We start from the raw sequence: 21,596 nt of genomic DNA, 5'->3' as shown, positions 1-21,596 counted from the left end.
ACCAACTGTGTGAGATTTCACCCGTGCCGCTGCAAAGAGACGAGTGCGGATCATGCGCACCAACATGATCACTCTTACACAGATATGGATGACGTTGCTACTTAGCAACATTCTGCCCAGCACCTCTCACGTTTGTCTCAAGGGACAACAACCTTATTTTTTAGAATTGTGGGAAATTGTGTTACCTTAACTTTTATTTCCTTTTTTATTTTTGAGGTCGACAAAAGTGGGGCTCTTGCTCCTAGGTACCCTCCATCGAAGAGGAAATCAGACCTACGTAGTTCTTTCTTAAGGGTGAATCAAGTGATTCTTTTTACTTGGAAGGTGATCATTTTAAGGCGTTGGACCTTAAAAATGATCCATTTACTTGGTACGAAAAACTGAGATATTGAACTTTCAAATCCTTTTTAGTGATTTTTTGCGGACGAGCTTGACTTTACGAGTTGATTTTAGCCCTAGTTTCACTTTAGTTATTAGTCAATTCAATTAAGAAAGAGAAATCCCAAAGAGAAACGTCCGATTGATTTTTTCGCTTTATTTCACTAAAAGGTATTTTTTGATTATTATATTATTATTTTACCTCTTTTTTTTATTTCCTACGTGGTTACGGCACGACCGAACGGTCAAATTTCATTTTAACAGAAATTAACGGATATTACAAATCAAATGATCGGTGGAAATTTATTTTATTTTTTGATTAGGCGAGAAAATGACTTAAGTAAATGACTGAAGCACGTCAAAAGGGGGTACGAAAAGTAAATGAAACGAGAATAAAAGTACACGAAACAAATGGGGACCACCACGAGTACATAGAATGAATTGAAAAGCTCGATTTGGGGTACTTACCGGTTGAAGATCGAAGAACAACAAAGAACGAACGATGAATGTCGAAGAACGGTTGAAAATCTTCGCGTAATTACCCACGGAAACGTTACGGAAATGTTACAGAAGCGCCTCGGGTTGAATTTTCTTCACGGAAACAATTTTCCTTAGCAATTTTAAGTGAATACGAAGTGCCAAGAAGCCTGAACCCTTTCCTTCTTCACTCCTCCCCCTATTTATAGCAAAATAGGGGAGGAGCTTGCCACCCAGCTCGCCCAAGTGAGCCAGGTTGCTTCCTCCAGAAGCAACCGCCTTCTGGAGGAAGAATCTGGAAGGCCCAAGTGGGCCTGATTACTGTTTGCACCCCTTTTTTACTAAATACACCCCCTTTGCTTTTTTTGGTGATTCTTTTTCCGTAATGTTACGAAACTTTACGAATTTCATAACAATACTTGTTTTCTTTTCGTAAGGTTACGGAACCTTACGGATCACATAATTACTCCTTTTTAGCTTTCGAAGAGTTACGAAAACTCACGGATTGCGTACCAATACTTCCTTTTGATTTCCGTCACGGTACGGAATTTCACGGATCGTGTAACAACGCTTCCTTTTGATTTTCGGCACGTCTCGGGACTTCACGTATTGTGCAACAAAGGGTGCCAAGTTCCTTGAAGCGGCGAATCAAAGGTTGCATGCCATCAAGTAGTAGTTCCCGGACGAAATTAGGGTATGACAGTTGCCCCTCTTTACTTACCTTTTATCGGAGATAAGAGGAAAGCAAAGATAAAACACTGATTTCGTCCGTCTTTGCCCTTTCTGTGATTAGTCTATGACGACTCCCGTCTCTCCTTCTTCATTTTCTGCACAACACAAAACAAACACAAACAACAAAAACACCAATACCATAATATACATATATACACATGTTTGGCGAAGGAACCGATCGGGAAAATAACAAAAACCACATTTCCCAGTCACCGGAGGCTCCGCACTTGATGGTGGAGGACGCATGAACAGTGCTAGGCAATCAATTCATGGGTCTCCGAACAAGATTTGAGGGTGGAGGATAGGCGAACAGCGCTAGGCAATCAATTCGCGGAGCTCCAGACCCGATGGTGGAGGACACATGAACTGCGCTAGGCAATCAATTCATGGGTCTCCGAACAAGATTTGAGGGTGGAGGATAGGCGAACAGTGCTAGGCAATAAATTCGCTGGGCTCCAGACTCGATGGTGGAGGACACATGAGCAGCGCTAGGCAATCAATTCATCGGTCTCCGAATAAGATTGGAGGATGGAGGATAGGCGAACAGCGGTAGGCAATCAATTCACTGGGCTCCAGACTCGATGGTGGAGGACACATGAACAGCGCTAGGCAATCAATTCATGGGTCTCCGAGATAAGATTTGAGGGTGGAGGATAGGCGAAAAGGGCTAGGAAATTAATTCGCGGGGCTCCAGACTCGATGGTGGAGGACACATGAACAGCGCTAGGCAATCAATTCATGGGTCTTCGAAAGATTGGAGGGTGGAGGATAGGCGAACAGCGCTAGGCAATCAATTCGCGGGGCTCCAGACTCGATGGTGGAGGACACATGAACAGCGCTAGGCAATCAATTCATCGGTCTCCGAATAAGATTGGAGGATGGAGGATAGGCGAACAGCGGTAGGCAATCAATTCACTAGGCTCCAGACTCGATGCTGGAGGACACATGAACAGCGCTAGGCAATCAATTCATGGGTTTCCAAATAAGAGTTGAGGGAGGAGGATAGGTGAACAGCCCTAGGCAATCAATTCGCGGGTGATGCAATCCTACCCCGCAAGGGCATTGGATAGAAAACTCCAAGTAGATTGGGCCAGAGATGCAAGAGAAGGCCCTAGGGTTCTTATGAGCCTTAGGGTAGATTTCGGGCCCATGGGCTAAGTACGAGCCCGCTTATCTTTGTAAATATTAGATTAAGGTTTCATTATTTTTGGGCCTTGTATTTAGGGCTCCATAATGTAGGTAGGGTACCCTAGAAATATAGGATTTTTCAGCCCTTGTATTTTAGGGCACCTAGACTAGTTTTTGTATTAGGGGTAGTTTTGTAATTTCACATGCACTAAGTGGATATTTGATGTGTGTGGTTGGAAATAAATTTAATTGAATTGGTAGAAGCCCAATCCAATTAAATTTTAGAGGGGGAGGTGAGCATTTGCTTACTACACCCCATTTCCACATCATATAGTCACACTTTGTGCATGTCCTTCATGCTTTTCATGCCTCATGACACCTAAGCACACTTAGTGGAGAATCTTGGAATTGATCTTGGATTAGTGGGCTGAACCATAACTAAAATTCACTAATCATAATTAGTGAAATTTTGGCTCCAAAGTTTGGCTCCACAAATTCAATTTCAAATTCAAGTGAAATTTGAATTTCCCTCCAATTTTGTGTGACACTTAGGCTATAAATAGAGGTCATGTGTGTGCATTTTTTTCAACTTTGATCATTTGAATATTAACTTCAGATTTCAGAGCTCCTTTTGAGCACAAAATTTCGTGCTCTTCTCTCCCTCTCCCTTCATTCATCTCCTTCTTCCTCCAAGCTCTTATCCATGGCCTCCTATGGTGGTGAGCTTCTTCTAGACTCATCTTCTCCTTGAAGTGGCGTCTTCTCTCTCTCTTCCTTCTCCATTCCGCTGCCATTTATCTTCCAAGAAGCAAAGGAATCCATTGATGAAGAAGATCCTAGGCCTACAAGCTCCAATGGAGCTTGCATCATGTGGTATCAAGAGCATCTTCATCTAGGTGATGTTCTTTTGCTTCCTCTATCTTTTTGTTCGGTGAATTCTCTTTAATTCCTTGTTCTTCATCTTATTCTCCATGTATATCCTCCATCGTCTTGTGTTTTGGTGCTGTTTAGAGTAGATTAAAAAAAATTAAACCGATTAAATCTTAGATCTACACTTGTTCTTGCATTTCTATGGTTCAAAATTTGTAGATCTACTCTTGAATCTTGTTTTTGTGTTGATTTTAGGTTCTATCAATTTTCATTCATAATATTCTTGTGCTGAACCTTTAGATCTTAATTTTGTTCCAAAATATTGATTAGAAAAAAAAAACACAAAAATCTAAGTGTAAATCACTTAATCCATGTTGTCTTAGAGTCATGTTTAGTCATAGTAATTGTCACATTATGTTCTAAGTTTGTGTTGAATTTTATTTTGTTGATTGAATTCTAGATACATTTGTTCATGTATTCTTGTCATTCTTAGCCTATCTTTTGAATTTTGAGTCTAATTCATGCATGTTATTTAGTTCATAACATGTTCTAAATCAATTCCTAGAAATAGTCTTGTTCTTGAACTTTTTTTTTGCTTTCTAAGTTTCCTACATGATGCCTATGATGAAGTTGAGTTGTGGTGCTGAGTTGTAGCTGGATTTGTGAATCAAAATAAGTCTTAAGCTCTCTTTAATTGTGTTATTCAAGATAATTGAGCATTAGCAAACACAAATTGTAACTATCCAAGCCTTAAGCAACATAAACACTACTCTTGATTTCTAGGTTGAAATCGCTGGTGCTGGCAGCTTGAACATACGAACTTGTATAAATTACTGGGAATTGGTCACTACGTTTTATGAGCTGAAACTTTTACTGAATTTTCTAGACATCTGGACCAAAATTATAAAAAAATAACCAAGCGATTTGGATTAAAGGAAAAAATAAGAAAAATCTCACAAGTTGGCAGAAAAATCAGTGTCCAAGGAAAAAAAAAAAAAAAGAAAAGTGAAAGGAAAGTGTGCTTGTTGTTTTGGCTCAAAATTTGTTCTATAATTGGTGCCTATTTTATACCAATCCTCGTTCTGAAATTTCAATTGAAAATTATTGTGAAAACAAGGGCCAAAACTAGAGGTTTCTTGAGTCTTTTTTTTAGAGTTTTTCTACTCTACTCTAGAGCCATTCTAGGTTTCTCTTTGAGTCCTAGCTTGCTTTTTTGTGCTTTTCATTGCTTTAATTGTTGAATAATCCTTGGAAATTTGTCCTGTTAAAACTCTATTGGTTTAGCTTTCATTTCATTTTTTTTTGGTCTTTGGTTATTGCTTGTCTCTTTGTTTCCTTGCTTGTGAGTTGCCATATAGGGAATTGGAAAGGAGGATTGGTGCCATATCTTGAAGAATTTGAGTCAAGAAGCAAGGGGCCAACCACCTTAAGAGCTATTGGACTAAGAAGCACTCCAAATTGAGTGAAACACTAAAGAGAGAATAGCCACCACAATTGAGGACTTTTTTCTTTGTAATTTTGTAATTGGCAATTTGCTTTGCTTTCAAATTTTGTAACAAAAAGGCCTTTCATTGGAAGTAAGTTGGGAGCCTCCGCTAGGTCACCCTACTTCCATTTGTGTGTAATAATTTTAGGCAATTTTCCCTTAGGATAGTGAGTGTTTTGTTGGGAACCTTAAATGAGGTCATCCAAACACTCTTAGGATCCGCCTAGTTTGCATTTCTTGCACTTTAATTTCTTGCTTACTTTCATAGCTTATTTCCTTTACCCTCCATTGTCAAACCGCCTAGATAGCTTTCCTTTTACCAATTAGTTTTTACCTTATCTTTCACACCTTTTTTAGTGTTTATTTTGGCTAGTTTCAACCATAGTTTCTTTTACCTTTTTTTCAAACCCCCAACAAGAAAGAACCATAACTTAGGAACCAACATGAGTCTTCATTCTTCATCTAGTGTTAATGGTGAGGGTTCTACTCCTAAGGACCCCTTGTATAAGATATTAGATGAGTTGAGATCCCTTAAGTTGTGGAAAGAAAAACAAGAGAGAAAAGATAAAGGTAAAAAAAGAGTGGAAGAAATAAGTCAAGATGAAAGAGAGAAAATAAGAGAGGAAGAAAGAAGAAAAATAATGAAAGAAATGAAAAGAGAAAAACATGTCTCCTATAGTAGTCATAACTCTTGCAAGAGCCTAAGTGAAGAACTTCGTGACTATTGTGAAGGAAGGCATAGGTCACATCTTAGACCTCACTCCCATAGGAGAGAAAATGAAAGAAAGCCTCAAGAGGTTAACATTAAACTCCCATACTTCCATGGGAAGGACAATGTAGAGGCTAATATAGATTGGAAAATAAGGGTAGAGCAACAACTTAAAAGGAAGTCCACTTCAAAATCTTATGGCTCTCACTCTTATCAAAAGAAAGACCAAGGTCAAGGAATCTTAGGGGTGAGACCTTCTAAGCCCAAAGATGATAAGGGGAAGACAATAGAAAAGCAACCCCTTAAGGCTAGTATGCAAGAGAATACTAGCTCCATGAAGTGCTTTAAATGTCTTGGAAGAGGACACATTACTTCTCAATGCCCCACCAAGAAAACCATGATTATGAGGGGCCAAGACATTTATAGTAGCCAAGATGAGGCTACTACTTCACCTTCCTCTAGTAAAAGTGAAGAAGCAAAAGGGGAAGAATCTAGTGAAGAGATCTACCCCCAAGAAGAAGGACAACCTTTAATGGTTAAGGAGGAGTGTAAGGAGGTAAGTGTCTCCTCCAAGAGGTTAGCTAAGAAGGAAAGACATTTTGAAATAAAAACAAATATTAAAGAAATTTCCCTTCTTAGACAACCTCCACATTTTCTCCTTTGTAAAAAGACACTTGTTAGCATTGCCACATCTCTTAGGCTTGAGTTTAATCCTCAAGTAAAGGAGTTGTTGGATGAGGGTTTGGTTCACAAGAGATTAAATCCTTGTGCTTTGTTGGTGCCCAAAATAGGTATTATTAGGCACCAAATCCCTAAAATAGGTGGTGTGATGAATGTTTTGGGTGGTGCAACACTCTTTTGTAAAATCACTCGTGCACCCAACATCTTCGTGATTTGTGTACATAGGGACTCATTAGGTAGGTTTGTTCTTATTTTTAGTTTCAATACAAACTTAGGCACTCATATGGGACACCTTAGGTTTGTCATACTTTTTGGTAGGAATAATCAACATGAAAATACAAAAAAAGGTATGTTCTATTGCTTTACTTTTCTTAATTTTTTAAATTGTGATCAAGGGGTTCCCATGAACCCTAAGAGAATAAAGGTCATTCCTGAGTGGCCCGCTCCACCAAGTGTAAGAAAAATTTGGGGCTTCCAAGACTTAACAAACTTTTACAAAAGGTTTGCCCCATATTTTTTTATACTTGTAGCACCACTCATTGAGTTGGTGAGGAACCATGTTCCTTCATGGGAAGATGCCCAGGAAATGAGTTTTCAGACCTTACCTTACTTCAACATACTAAACACCACTAATACATATGTTTTTGTTCTTTTTACAGGTGTTGAGGAAAAAAGCCCAGCGTTTCAAGAACCTCGGGATTTGAGGTCAAATCCTTTTCAAGGGGGAGGGAATGATGCAATCCTACCCCGCAAGGGCATTGGATAGAAAACTCCAAGTAGATTGGGCCAGAGATGCAAGAGAAGGCCCTAGGGTTCTTATGAGCCTTAGGGTAGATTTCGGGCCCATGGGCTAAGTACGAGCCCACTTATCTTTGTAAATATTAGATTAAGGTTTCATTATTTTTGGGCCTTGTATTTAGGGCTCCATAATGTAGGTAGGGTACCCTAGAAATATAGGATTTTTCAGCCCTTGTATTTTAGGGCACCTAGACTAGTTTTTGTATTAGGGGTAGTTTTGTAATTTCACATGCACTAAGTGGATATTTGATGTGTGTGGTTGGAAATAAATTTAATTGAATTGGTAGAAGCCCAATCCAATTAAATTTTAGAGGGGGAGGTGAGCATTTGCTTACTACACCCCATTGCCACATCATATAGTCACACTTTGTGCATGTCCTTCATGCTTTTCATGCCTCATGACACCTAAGCACACTTAGTGGAGAATCTTGGAATTGATCTTGGATTAGTGGGCTGAACCATAACTAAAATTCACTAATCATAATTAGTGAAATTTTGGCTCCAAAGTTTGGCTCCACAAATTCAATTTCAAATTCAAGCGAAATTTGAATTTCCCTCCAATTTTGTGTGACACTTAGGCTATAAATAGAGGTCATGTGTGTGCATTTTTTTCAACTTTGATCATTTGAATATTAACTTCAGATTTCAGAGCTCCTTTTGAGCACAAAATTTCGTGCTCTTCTCTCCCTCTCCCTTCATTCATCTCCTTCTTCCTCCAAGCTCTTATCCATGGCCTCCTATGGTGGTGAGCTTCTTCTAGACTCATCTTCTCCTTGAAGTGGCGTCTTCTCTCTCTCTTCCTTCTCCATTCCGCTGCCATTTTATCTTCCAAGAAGCAAAGGAATCCATTGATGAAGAAGATCCTAGGCCTACAAGCTCCAATGGAGCTTGCATCAGCGGGGCTCCAGACTCGATGGTGGATGACACATGAACAGCGCTAGGGAATCAATTCATGGGACTCCGAAAGATTGGAGGATGGAAGATAGGCGAACAACGCTAGGCAATCAATTCGCGGGGCTCCAGCCTCGATGGTGGAGGGAATATGAACAACGCTAGGCAATCAATTCATAGGTCTCCGAAAGATTGGAGGATGGAGGATAGGTGAACAGCGCTAGGCAATCAATTCGCTAGTGTCATACCCTAATTTCGTCCGGGGATTATTATTTGATGATATACAACCTTTGATTGGCCACTTCAAGATACTTGGCACCCTTTGTTGCACAATATGTGAAGTCCCGAGGCGTGCCGAAAATCAAAAGGAAGCAGGCTTACGCGATCCGTAAAAATTCCGTAATGTGACGGAAATCGAAAGGAGGTGTTTTTCACAATCCGTGAGTTTTCGTAACTTCTTCGAAAGCTAAAAAAGAGTAAATATATAATCCGTAAGGATTCGTAACTTTGCGGAAGGAAAATAAGTATCGTTATGAAATTCGTAAAGTTTCGTAACATTACGGAAAAAGAATTACCAAAAAAGGTAAACGGGGGTGCATTTAGTAAAAAGGGGGTATAAATAGCAATCAGGCCCACTTGGGCCTTCCAGATTCTTCCTTTAGAAGGTTGTTGCTTCTGGAGGAAGCAACCTTGCTCGCCTGGGCGAGCTGGGTGGCAAGCTCCTCCCCTATTTTACTATAAATAAGGGGAGGAGTGAAGGGAGAAGGGGTTCAGCCTTCTTGGCACTTCTTATTCTCTCGAAATTGTTGAGGAAAATTGTTTCCGTGAAAAAAATCCAAGCCGAGGCGCTTCCGTAACGTTTCCGTGAGTAATTACGTGAAGATTCTCGACCGTTCTTCAACATTCATCGTTCATTCTTCGTTTTCTTTAGTCTTCAACGGGTAAGTACCTCAACCCGAGCTTTTCAATTCATTCTATGTACCCGTGGTGGTCCACATTTTGTTTCCTGTATTTTTATTCTTGTTTTCATTCGCTTTCTATACCCCCTTTTGACGTGCTTCAGTCATTTATTTAATTCGTTTCTCGCCTAATCTAAAAATAAAATAAATTTCCACCGATCATTTGAATTGTATCATCCGTTAATTTCTGTTAAAATGAATTCCGACCGTTCGGTCGTGCCATAACCACGTTGGAAATCAAAAAAGAGGTAAAATAATAATATAATAATCAAAAAATACCTTTTAGTAAAATAAAGCGAAAAATCAATCGGACGTTTTCTCTTTGGGATTTCTCATTCTTAATTGAATTGACTAATAATTAAAGTGAAAATAAGGCTAAAATCAACTCGCCTAGTCAAGCTCGTCCACAAAAAAAAAAAAAGAGTCACTAAAAAGGGTTTGAAACTTTATCATTTCAGTTTTTCCTTATCAAGTAAATGGATCATTTTTAAGGTCCAACGCCTTAAAATGATCGCCTTTCAAGTAAAAGAATCGCTTGATTAACGCTTAAAGAAAGAACTAGTAGGTCTGATTTCCTCTTCGATGGAGGGTACGTAGGAGCAAGATCCCTGCTTTTGTCGACCTCAAAAAATAAAAAGAAATAAAAATGAAGGCAATACAATTTCCACAATTCTAAAAAATAGGCTGTTGTCCTTCGAGACAAACGTAAGAGGTGCTAATACCTTCCTCAAGCGTAAATATAACTCCCGAACTTAGAATTTTTATTTTGACCGGTTTCCTTCAGTTTTCCCGACGTTTTCCACAAATAAACGTTGGTGGTGACTCCGCGCATCTTTCCTCCTTTGGAAAGTGCACCCGTGAGCCTCGCCTTCGCTCGCCCGCAAAGGGCACGTTGCGACAGTTGGTGACTCCACTGGGGATATTTTTGTGAGTTAGGCCTATTTTAAGGAATTGTGGATTTGTGAAGCTTTGTGTGTGCATTTATTTGAACTGTGTAAAATGTAAATAACTGCTGTCTATTTTTCATTCTTTACACTGCATTCTAAGCACCCACCGGTTTGAGTAAAAAAAGGGGCCCTATACCCGAGTTCATGGGAATCTAAGGAGTAGAGGTGAATCTATAATCATGCTAGGTCTCTGACTTGCTTGATAATAGTGAAACCTCGTCTAGAGCTTTCTCTCTTTATAATGTGTTGTCGCTGGTATTCCATACTGCCACAATATTATTATCTTGAGTGATGATACCTCTAGAAAACAGCCGTGTGAGTTATGAATTGTTGGGGAGTAGTTATTAGAGACCCCTAGATATTGTCCTATAGGTTCCCAAATAGGGGCAAAGAGCAAACATGCTCCATGCCATTCGTTCTCATGCATTTTTCGGTAAATAGCACTAGTTTATAGTTTTGCTAGTGATGTTTGGTTTCTTTAGAGGAATACGTAACCTTTTTAATACTACGTTGAGGCGCCATCATGCCCAAAACGTAGCATTAAAATTGGATCTCTGCAGTCTCGTATGTGTGAATTACCCCTTTGTGTTATTTTCTTTCCGTTTCATGCATACGCATTGCATCATTCATGTCGGAGTCTTGATCCACCCCTTTTTTAGGTAAATGATGGGGGCAAATCAAAACGGTAAAAGGTTTTATCAAGTCAAGGTTAAAAGTCTAGATTTCACCAGCCTTAAGGAATTGGGACGATTGATGGGACCTCTCCAAAGGCAAGCCTTCCGCAAAGTGTATGGAAAGATTCTAGATTTGACCACAGCGGAGGTATTTACGGAAGCTGTCGTATCCCTCGCCCAATACTACGACCAGCCGTTGAGGTGTTTCACGTTTGGGGACTTCCAAATGGTACCGACTATTGAAGAGTTTGAGGAAGTATTAGGATGCCCTCTTAGGGGGAGAAAACCGTATCTTTTCTCCGGGTTTCTTCCCTCCTTGAGCAAGATTGCCGCCGTGGTTGGGGATTTGGCAAAAGAGCTGGATCGCATGAAGCAAACTCGCAACGGCGTAGTAGGCCTGGCACGGAAATACTTGGAAGGCAAGGCAAGGGATATGGCGAGCCAAGAGAAGTGGGGCCCATTTGCGGATATACTATCTTTGTTGATTTTTGGGGTTGTCCTCTTTCCGAACGTGGACGGTTTGGTGGACTTAGCCGCCATTGATGGTTTCCTCGCATATCACCATACCAAGGAGAGTCCAGTGGTGGCTATCTTGGCAAATTTGTTTGACACTTTTGATCGGAGGTGTGAGAAAAACAGTGCACGGATTGTCTGTTGTTTACCCGCTCTCTGTGTATGGTTGGTTTCACACCTATTCCATCAAGACACAAGATACCCGTGTCCGTTTCAAAGTTATCGCTCGTACGCCGAAAAAGAAGCAAGAGGGAGGGTGATTGATGCATTGCATCAAGAAGCGACTATGTGGATGGATAGGTTCGCCTTGACCTTGAATGGAAGTCAAGACCTCCCGCGTCTATTAGCCAAAGCAAAAGCCATGGCCGAAGTGTGTACAGCCCCCGAGGAGATTCATGGGCTAATCAATTACTGTCAACACATGATAGATTTGATGGCCCATATAATTAGAAACCATTAGGTTCTCTTGTAACACCTTTGTATAATCTTGGCTGGATGAAAGCTTTGTTCTTGTTATAAAATGAGAAATTCTGAAGTCATCACGTTATCTAAGAAACTTTGGGGTGGATCCAAGTGCTCCGATCATTCATTTGCATGTTCATGTTTTGGTGGCATACTCACCGTTGTTTATTTCTTTAGGAATTTCATCATAACTAAGAAAACACCAAGGCACCCCTATAACACTCGATCCAGAAAAATGGATAATGAAGAGGGCATGCAGGAACAGATGAAGGCCGATCTATCGGCTTTAAAAGATCAAATGGCTTCCATCTCGGAGGTCATGTTAAAACTCCAGAAAACTATAGAGGATAAAGTCACGACAACCGCCTCCAGTACAGTTAGGGAAGCGGAGCCGGTGCTGCAGCCCGCCTTAGATACGGGCCGAGACAGAAACATGGCAGTGTTTGGTCGGAGGTATAGTCCGCAAGCTTACCCCTATGGCTTGCCTCCAGACTTCACTCCCCGTGCCACCCCGGAAGATTTAAGCCAAGCCCCTACCTTCGAGGGGCAACTCCCACCTTATGACGACTATCCCGGGCAAGACGATGAGGAAGGAGATACCCATCTCGGCCCCCTGCTCCACCTCAAAGATCCATCCCCCCATGAACTACCCCAACCGAACATAGTCCTCCATATCCCTGCTTCACCCACACCCGTAAAAGAATATGTTCCCTTCGTGGAAGATAAGGGAAAGATTGAGGCGCTTGAAGAGAGGTTGAGAGCAGTCGAGGGCCTCGGCAATTACCCATTCTCAGATCTAGCGGACTTATGTCTTGTGCCCAACATCGTCATCCCTCCCAAGTTCAAAGTACCAGACTTTGATAAGTACAAAGGGACGACATGTCCGAAAAGGCATCTTCGGATGTATTGCCAAAAAATGGGGGCGTATTCTGTGGACGAAAATTTGTTGGTCCATATCTTTCAAGACAGCTTGGCCGGAGCAGCTGTAGCATGGTATACCAATCTGGAAGCTTCCCAGATCCGATCATGGAAGGACTTGGCAACTGCCTTCATTAGGCAGTACCAGTACAATACGGATATGGCTCTCGATCGGAACCAGCTTCAGAGTATGACTAAGCGAGAGCATGAGTCCATTAAGGAATATGCCCAAAGATGGAGAGATCTGGCAGCCCAAGTCGTACCGCCCATGACGGAGAGGGAGATGATCACAATTATGGTAGATACGTTACCCACGTTCTACTATGAAAAGTTGATAGGCTACATGCCAGCTAACTTTGCGGATCTCGTCTTTGCCAGAGAAAGGATTGAATCCGGGCTACGAAAAGGCAAGTTTGAATATGCTTCCAATGTGACTCCCAACAACAACAGAAGAGCCCCAGTAGTGGACGCGAGGAAAAACGAAGGAGACGCCCACGCGGTCACCACCGCCCCGATGTGGATGAAAGCACTCCAAAATATCCAAAGCTCATACCAGCCCAATCCCCCAAATTTTTTAATCCGAGCCGAGAGTTCCCTCCCGACTCAAGTAAAAGGACCACCTGCAGCAGAAAGAGCGCTAGCCCAACGCACAGCTCCAGCCACGCCCCGGCCAGTCAACAATACGGCCCCCGGCACGAGCTATAATAATGCACAGAGCCCACTCCCAAAAGATAACTTCTTTCCTATTCCCATGGCATACTCCGAATTATGGCCTTCATTATTGGAGAATCATTTAGTGGTAGCCATACCCGGGAGGGTCCTCCAGCCACCCTACCCCAAGTGGTATGACCCGGGTGCCAAGTGTGCGTACAATAGTGGAGTTCCCGGACACAACATTGACTCCTGCCGCCCGTTCAAGTATAAGGTACAGCACCTAATCAGTGCCGGCTGGCTATCGTTTCAAGAGGAAGGCCCAAATGTTAAAACTAATCCGCTAGCTAGTCATGGAGGGGCTAGCGTGAACGCCATCGAAGAGGATGGGCCATCGCAGGCAAAGAGTTTAGGAGAGGTGGCTACTTCTAGACGCTTCATCTACGAATCACTGCAAGCGGCGTGTATGGTCTCCCGTGGCGGAGGCGAAAGGGACGAGTGTTTGTTTCACCTCGGGGAGTCACACGACATGGAAACCTGTCCCGCGGTAGAAGAATTGCTTCAGCGGCTCATGGACTGGGGGCAGCTTGAAGTGTCCAAAGGAGGGAAGGAGGAACCACATATTTGCATGCAGTCGGAAGAAAGGAAGGTTCCCTTAACCCCTAAGGCCCTAGTAATATGTTTTACTAGGAAAGGGACCGGCTCCACACCCATATACCCCCGGACAGCGCCCAAGCCAACGCCATTTGCATATCAAAGTAATAAGGCCATTCCATGGAAGTATACCCCTCCCGCGTTCAGCGAAAGAGTTGCAACCGAATTTGACTCCCTGTCAGCTAAGGTGACCAACATCACCGGCCTCAGTGGCATAACCCGCAGTGGTCGGGTGTTCGCTTCCCCTCACTCGGCGGAGTTGCCCTCCAAGGGGAAAGCGCCCATGGTCCAAGAGCCCACAGACGTAGCCACCCCCTCGAAAGAAGTAGATCCTCCAGTGGTAAGAGGGGCTGAAAAGAAAGAAGGTCTTCAAGGAAAGACAGTGACTTTGGAAGAGGCCCATGAGTTCCTTCGCCTCATTCAACAAAGCGAGTTTAAGGTAGTCGAGCAACTGAATAAAACTCCAGCGAGGATCTCGTTGCTTGAACTGCTCATAAACTCCGAGCCTCATCACAGGCTATTGATAAAAGTCCTAAATGATGCCCATGTAGCCCACGATATCTCAGTGGAGGGTTTTGAAGGCATCGTTAATCATATAACCACCAACAATTATATCGCGTTTGCGGAAGAAGAGATTCCCGTAGAGGGGAGAGGACACAACAAGGCTCTTCATGTGTCGGTAAAGTGTATGGACCATGTTGTCGCAAAGGTGCTTATCGACAATGGATCGAGTTTAAATGTAATGCCGAAGACCACTTTGGAAAGGCTTTCTTTTAGTGCGTCACATTTAAAACCGAGCACGATGGTAGTGCGAGCCTTTGATGGTACTCGGCGGGAAGTGATGGGGGAAATCGACATTCCCATTCAGATAGGCCCCCACACTTGCAATGTGGTGTTTCAAGTAATGGATATAAATCCCGCCTATAGCTGCCTCTTGGGAAGACCTTGGATTCATGCCCTGGGAATGGTCCCTTCAACGCTTCACCAGAAATTGAAGTTCGCAGTGGGTGGACTTTTAGTGATAGTGTCGGGTGAAGAGGATATGTTAGTGAGTTACCCCTTCTCCACCCCATACGTAGAAATGGCGGAAGAATCATTGGAAACGGCTTTCCAATCCTTCGAGGTGGTGAGCTGCGCCTCTGTGGAACCAAGTCCATTGCTACCTTCTCTCTCCAACGCGGCCATAATGGTGGCGCGTGTTATGCTCAGGAACGGGTTTGAGCCCGGAATGGGTCTAGGCAAGGACGGCCTCGGAAATGCCGACGTGGTTGATATCAAGGGAAATCCATACAAATATGGATTAGGGTATGAACCCGGGATGCCGGGGAGGAGGAATGTGCCGTCAAGACTTCGGGCGGATAGGGTATGGCCCGGCCGTATTAGCCAGTGTTTCACCAGTGCTGGAATAATGTCCGAGGAGGAGGTGGCCGCAATAGAAGAGGAGTTCCCTCAAGACCCACCAAATTTCGTGCAACCATGCCACCCCGATTCCCAAGTGGGGAGCTGGCGCGTGATAAGCCAGCCAGAAGTCTATACCGCTGATTCAATGTAATTAGAGCCTATAGATTTCCTTTCTCTTTTGTTTTGTGAAACCTACCTTATTAAATAAAACAAAGAGATCTTGTTTCTTTTGTTCTTGCAATTCCACCTTTTCTCATATCATTTTGCATGTTTTTGTTTCTTTTGTCTTGTTTGGTATAGATATGAGGGTCGATTCTTTGAGGATCCTAACAACGAGAGTTTGACAATCGATTTCGATCGAGATATAAGCCAAACGGTAAACGAGGAAGAGGAAGAGGACGTCCTTTCACCAGAGTTGGAGAGGTTGGTCGCTCAGGAAGAACGTGAAATGAAGCCTCACCAAGAAGAAACTGAATTGGTAAACTTGGGGATCACGGAGGAAAAGAAAGAAGTAAAGGTAGGAACCGGTATAACCGCGCCTATCCGCCAAGGCTTGATGACCCTTCTTGAAGAGTATCAAGATGTCTTTGCATGGTCATATCAAGACATGCCCGGTCTGGATTCCGACATTGTGCAGCATAAGTTGCCGTTGAATCCTGGGTCTTCCCCGGTTAAGCAAAAGTTGCGAAGAATGAGACCCGAGATGTCTTTAAAAATTAAAGAAGAAGTAAGGAAGCAATTTGATGCAGGGTTCTTAGCTGTAGCTCGGTACCCATAGTGGGTGGCCAACATTGTCCCAGTCCCGAAAAAGGACGGCAAGGTTCGAATGTGGTAGACTACCGGGACTTGAACCGAGCCAGTCCTAAAGACAATTTTCCCCTGCCACACATTGATATATTGGTAGATAATACAGCCAAGTTCGCCCTTTTCTCATTTATGGATGGTTTCTCGGGGTATAATCAAATAAAGATGGCACCCGAAGATGTAGAGAACACCACTTTCGTCACCCTATGGGGGACGTTCTGCTATAAAGTGATGGCCTTCGGGCTGAAAAATGCTGGGGCAACCTATCAGCGTGCCATGGTGGCGTTGTTCCACGACATTATGCATAAGGAAATAGAGGTCTACGTAGATGACATGATTGCTAAGTCTCGGACTGAGGACGAACACCTTGTCAATCTGCGTAAGCTGTTTGGAAGGTTGCGGAAATACCAACTAAAACTAAACCCAACCAAATGCACCTTCGGGGTAAAGTCGGGGAAGTTGCTAGGATTTATCATAAGTCAGAAAGGGATTGAGATAGATCCCGAGAAAGTGAAGGCCATCCTTGAAATGTCGGAACCATGCACGGAGAAGCAGGTTCGGGGGTTCTTGGGCAGGTTAAATTATATCGCGAGATTTATCTTGCAACTCACCCCTACCTGTGAGCCCATTTTCAAGCTATTACGTAAGAACCAGGCGGTCCTGTGGAACAGTGACTGCCAAGAGGCCTTCGAGAAGATCAAACAGAGTCTCGCAAACACCCCGGTGCTCATGCCACCTATAATAGGAAGACCTCTTTTCCTGTACATGACCGTGTTGGATGAGTCTATGGGGTGCGTGTTGGGTCAGCATGATGATTCTGGGAAGAAGGAGCAAGCCATCTACTATCTAAGCAAGAAGTTTACTGCATGTGAGATGAATTACTCAATGTTGGAAAGGACGTGTTGTGCTTTGGTATGGGCATCACATCGGCTCAGGCAGTACATGCTCAGCCATACCACGTGGCTTATTTCCAAAATGGATCCCGTGAAATACATCTTTGAGAAACCGGCCCTCACGGGACGAATCGCTAGGTGGCAGGTACTATTATCTGAATTCGATATCGTTTACGTCACCCAAAAGGCGGTAAAAGGAAGTGCCTTAGCGGATTATTTGGCCCAACAACCCCTCCAGGATTATCGGCCAATGCACCCTGAGTTCCCAGATGAAGATATCATGGCCCTGTTTGAAGAAAAACGGACACACGAGGACATAGACAAATGGATTGTTTGCTTCGATGGGGCGTCTAACGCTTTGGGCCACGGAGTAGGGGCAGTCCTTGTATCCCCGGATGATCAGTGTATTCCTTTCACGGCTAGGCTAGGTTTTGATTGTACCAAACAACATGGCCGAGTACGAAGCATGCGCCCTCGGGGTTCAGGCGGCCATTGATTTTGATGTAAAACTACTCAAGGTGTATGGAGACTCAGCTTTGGTGATACGCCAGTTGAAAGGAGAATGGGAAACTAGGGATCCGAAGTTGATACCCTATCAAACTCACATCTTGAGGTTAGCCAAGTACTTTGACGACATTTCTTTCCACCACATACCTCGGGAAGAGAATCAAATAGCTGATGCATTAGCCACCCTGGCATCCATGTTTCAACTTGCCCCACACGGGGATCTGCCATACATCGAATTCAAGTCTCAGGGCAGGCCGGCATACTGTTATGCAATAGAGGAAGAGCGGGATGGGAAACCGTGGTATTTCGACATCAAACGATATGTCGAGAACAAAGAATACCCACCAGGGATTTTTGACAATGACAAAAGGACGTTGAGGAGATTGGCTACTGGTTTCTTTGTAAGTGGTACCATCTTGTACAAACGAAACCACAACATGACCCTCCTACGATGCGTAGATGCCAAAGAGGCGAACTTCATGATCGAGGAGATTCACTAGGGTTCCTTTGGGACACATGCCAATGGGCATGCTATGGCCAGAAAAATCCTTAGGGTCGGTTATTACTGGCTCACTATGGAAAGCGATTGCTGCGCTCATGTAAGGAAGTGTCATAAATGTCAGGCATACGCGGACAATGTCAATGTTCCGTCATATCCTCTGAATGTTATGTCCGCTCCTTGGCCTTTTTCCATGTGGGGAATAGATGTCATTGGAGCCATCGAACCCAAAGCGTCGAATGATCACCGCTTCATTCTTGTGGCGATAGATTACTTCACCAAATGGGTCGAAGCGGCTTCTTATACTAATGTCACGAGAAGTGTGGTGGTCAGATTCATAAAGAAGGAGCTGATTTGTCGATACGGACTCCCCAGGAAGATCATTACTGACAATGGCACCAATCTGAACAACAAGATGATGCAGGAAATGTGCGAGGATTTCAAGATTCAGCATCATAACTCCACCCCTTATCGACCAAAGATGAATGGGGCTGTAGAGGCTGCGAATAAAAATATTAAGAAGATTGTTCAGAAGATGACAGTGTCATACAAATATTGGCATGAGATGTTACCTTTCGCCCTACACGGATATAGAACCTCGGTACGAACTTCTACTGGGGCAACGCCGTATTCCTTGGTTTATGGGATGGAAGCAGTACTCCCATTTGAGGTAGAAGTTCCTTCTCAGAGGATAATAGCAGAGTCAAGCCTAGAAGAGTCAGAGTGGGCTCAAGCACGCTACGACCAACTCAATCTTATTGAAGGTAAGCGTTTGACAGCCATGAGCCATGGGCGTCTATATCAACGAAGGATAAAGAATGCATTCGGCAAGAAGGTACGCCCGCGGAAGTTCAACGAGGGGGACCTCGTGCTGAAGAAGATGTCCCACGCAGTTAAGGATAATCGAGGCAAGTGGGCCCCGAATTATGAAGGACCTTTCGTGGTGAAAAGAGCTTTTTCTGGGGGTGCTCTGATACTCACCCACATGGATGGCAAGGAGCTGTCCTCGCCCGTAAACTCTGATATAGTTAAACAATATTACACTTGAAGTCTGGGGCAATCGAGAGGACCGTTGCATGTTTTTATTTCTCAGTTTTTCTCGTTCTTCTTGGTTTCCACTCGGGATTCTCATTCACTGTATTTGTCTTGCCTCTTTGAAAAGAAAAGATGGGCGAGGTTTCAGTCCTCCCTTTGGTTTCAAACCTTGTGTTTTAGATTTGTTATAACCTGAGCCCTCTTCGCTCGGTTTATGGGGTGCCCCAAACGCTTATTTAAAATTGAATCTAACTAGCCTTCACTAAAAAAATCATCGCATTAGAAACATTCATACATGCACATGCACATGCATATCTTATGATGGCAAGGAGCAGAATCGTCTCAGGCCACGGTCAGAAGTCAAGACAAGTCAGTGGCAGAAATCTACCAAGGTAAGACGATGACCGGTCACGATTGGCCGCATATTGTTTGTCTCCTACTTGCAGGTACTTAGGGATGGAGGCAAATGGAGGATAGGATCGCGACCGACCAATCATCACCCCTTCCCGGCGCTGGGCCAGCGGAGAATGTCGCTGCAAGGCAGCCCAGTATCCTTTGAATTCGCATTATTTTACTACTATTGTTTGTTTTTAAATAAGTAATTGACGCCTAGTTCTAACTTAAGTAGGTTCAAGTAGGCAAAACGTTAACCCATAAGGGGGGGGGGGGGGGAAGGCATGGTTAATGTATCCCAAAAAAAAAAAAAATTGGCAGGTTAGCTCGCCTGGGCGAGCAACCCCTGCATTCAAAATATAAAAACGAGGGAGGGGAACGTTTTTGTATCCAAAAACTTCCCCCTCTCATTCAAAAGAGAGAATTCATGAAAGGCTTACGGTTTTTGCTCCCTCAAGTCACTTTTGGTTGCATTTTGCTTTCATTTTTGGTGTTTCTACTCACTCCAACAAGTAAGTATTCAATCCTTGAGTTTTTTGCTTCCCATTGGAGTATTTTCTTCATCTTTTGGTGCCTTAAATTGTGAGAACGTGCTTATATTTGTGGGGCAGTTTTGGTTTGTTTTTATGCTTGATTTCTTGAGTTGAGGATTTGAATGAGAAGGTCTTAGGCCTATGTTGTATTCTGAAGCAATGGGGCATGCCACATTGCCCCCATTCTCTTGCAATTTATGTCCAAACGTGCACCCACCAAGTGCTCGGTGAAATGCCCCAATGATATACGAATATGGTTTTGCAAAATTGGGATGGTGGGACTGTTTTATGTATGTAGAGGCAGCATAGGAGATTCAAAATAGGTGCCCAAATGCAATTTCAAGCTTAGGAACCCAAACTTTTAGCTTCAATGCGAGAAGACATACTCATGGCTAGGAATCCAAAATTTGGTTTTAGAGTTAGAAAAGCATGAAAATTAGGACTTGCTTGTGAGAGTTTTTACTCGAATTTGGGTTGCCCCATGATTGATACTTTGCACCTAGGTAACGTGGGAAATGGTTTTCAACGGTATGTATATATAGGTAAATAAAAGGGGCATGAAATTCCTTGCCAAGTGTGAATGATTATTTTCCTAAATGGATGTATGATAGCATGGAATTCTCTTTTGAATGCAAGTGTGTGCAGGATGTAATTAGCATTCCAATATGCATATAAATAAATGTGAGAGAAACAATAAATTTTGTATGATATATATTTCAAATGTGTGTAGGTAGTTTGTAATAGTAAATGTTTAGGATATAATTAAGTGTGAACTTTGACGCAATGCCTTGGGCGTGAGAATGTGTGTTCTTTTCAAATGCGTATATGTGTGTGACAATTAGAATGTGTTGGATAGCCTCTATGTTGATATAAATGGTAGGATATTCCACATGTATGCGTGTGCATAAATAGATTAGGTGAGTTCGCTCTCAAATCAGGGGGATTAGCATGACATTTTTTGCATTAAGATAAGCATTATCTTGTAAAACTAACTTCCAAATGTTGGCTTTCACAGGAAATGGCCCCAAGGAAGCTTGCCTCAAAGAGATCCAGGAAGGATAAAGCGGCTGAAGGAACCAGTTCCACTCCCGAATATGACAGCCACCGTTTTAGGAGCGCTGAGCACCAGCAGCGCTTCAAGGCCATCAAGGGATGGTCATTTCTCCGGGAGCGACGCGTCCAGCTCAGGGACGACGAGTATACCGACTTCTAGGAGGGGATAGTTCGCCGGCGGTGGACATCACTGGTTACCCCCATGGCCAAGTTCGACCCAGACATAGTCCTTGAGTTTTATGCCAATGCTTGGCCTACAGAGGAGGGCGTGCGAGATATGCGATCCTGGGTGAGGGGTCAGTGGATCCCGTTCGATGCGGATGCTCTCAGTCAATTCCTGGGATATCCTTTAGTGCTGGAGGAGGGCCAGGAATGCGAGTATGGCCAGAGGAGGAACCGGGCCGATGGGTTTGATGAGGAGGCCATCGCCCAATTGCTGTGTATACCAGGGCAGGATTTTGCCCAGACTGCTGCTGGAAGACGGGTGAGGATCATGCGCACCAACATGACCACCCTGACTCAGATCTGGATGACTTTGCTGCTCAGCAAC

Source organism: Glycine max, chromosome 6 (assembly GCF_000004515.6).
Source record: "Glycine max cultivar Williams 82 chromosome 6, Glycine_max_v4.0, whole genome shotgun sequence".
NCBI classification, from domain to species: Eukaryota; Viridiplantae; Streptophyta; class Magnoliopsida; order Fabales; family Fabaceae; genus Glycine; species Glycine max.
This window is presented reverse-complemented; position numbering follows the sequence as displayed.